Below are 1,059 nucleotides of genomic sequence, written 5' to 3'. Positions count from 1 at the left end.
AGAGAGAGAGAGAGAGAGAGAGAGAGAGAGAGAAAGGGATAGAGAGAGAGAGAGAGGGATAGAGTGAGAGAGAGGGAGAGAGAGAGTGTATGAGAAAGAGAGACGCAGGCGTAGCTTTGTAGAGTGTATATATATGGTGGCCCAGAAGTCATGAAGGTGTTTCAATATTTAGTATCTCGTCTATTTTGTTTGAAAATTGTGATATTTTAGTAGATATGTTATAGAAAAAGGATATGAAATTTATTTCCCCTCGGTGGGAAAAATGGCATCTTTTAAATGGCGTCCATTTTCCAATTTACATAAACGTGCTCTTTCTATGGCGTTTTCCATAACAGCCCTTTACGTTTGTGGCTCCAGCGAGCTAATTTCTGTTCTAATGTTTATTTTTAAGATCTGCAGTTGTTTGAGGCTTGTTGACATAAACGTTTTTTCTTACGATAGTCCAATAGAAAAATGTCTGGAGCGGTTAGATCTGAAGAACGAGATGGCCAATTTATCTCTGAAAATCGATAAATTTATTTCTATCAAGAATTTGCATGAGCATTTCCATTGTTTTGCTTGCCGTGTGAGCTGTGGCTCCATCCTGCTGAAACTACATACCAGGCATATCTTGAACTGCTGGACGTAAGAAATTCTGGATCATAGAGTGGTATCCGTCTCTAGTGATAATAACGGTGTCTCCATCCATATTTTCGAAGAAATGAAGTCCTATCACTTTTTCTGTAGTCATCCCAAACCTATTCTTGGAAGGTCACTTACTGATCCTTGATTCTCAAAACGACCAATTAATCACATGACCATTGATTCATTTGGACAATTCATTGTGCCATAATGACGACGATATGCTTGTTGAGTCCGAATTATTGATTCTTGGTGTTGATGATAAAATTTCACAATATGTGTTCGCTGTTTAGTAGTGTACTTTTCCATACTTAAGTTTTCAGGTCTTCTTTATATAAATCTGAAATAAACAAAAATTAAATAATTATTAAAAAAGTTATTGATTATTGAAACCGCTTCGTGACTTCCGGGCCACCCTGTATATATATATATATATAT

At 36.4% G+C, this 1,059-nt stretch overlaps 1 long non-coding RNA gene across 1 annotated transcript in view; it reads right to left on the bottom strand.

The window, feature by feature from the left end:
- Nucleotides 1-273: 273 nt before the first annotated feature.
- Nucleotides 274-1,059, bottom strand: part of LOC128248662 (uncharacterized) — a 70,184-nt gene continuing 69,398 nt past the window's right edge. Inside the window, exon 3 of the long non-coding RNA XR_008264819.1 lies at nucleotides 274-961. This is a non-coding gene — a long non-coding RNA (uncharacterized LOC128248662). The remainder of the gene's footprint in view (nucleotides 962-1,059) is intronic.

This window comes from Octopus bimaculoides, chromosome 9 (assembly GCF_001194135.2).
Source record: "Octopus bimaculoides isolate UCB-OBI-ISO-001 chromosome 9, ASM119413v2, whole genome shotgun sequence".
NCBI lineage: Eukaryota > Metazoa > Mollusca > Cephalopoda > Octopoda > Octopodidae > Octopus > Octopus bimaculoides.
Note: the sequence above shows the minus strand (reverse complement) of the source record. Positions and strands in the feature narration are given on the sequence as shown.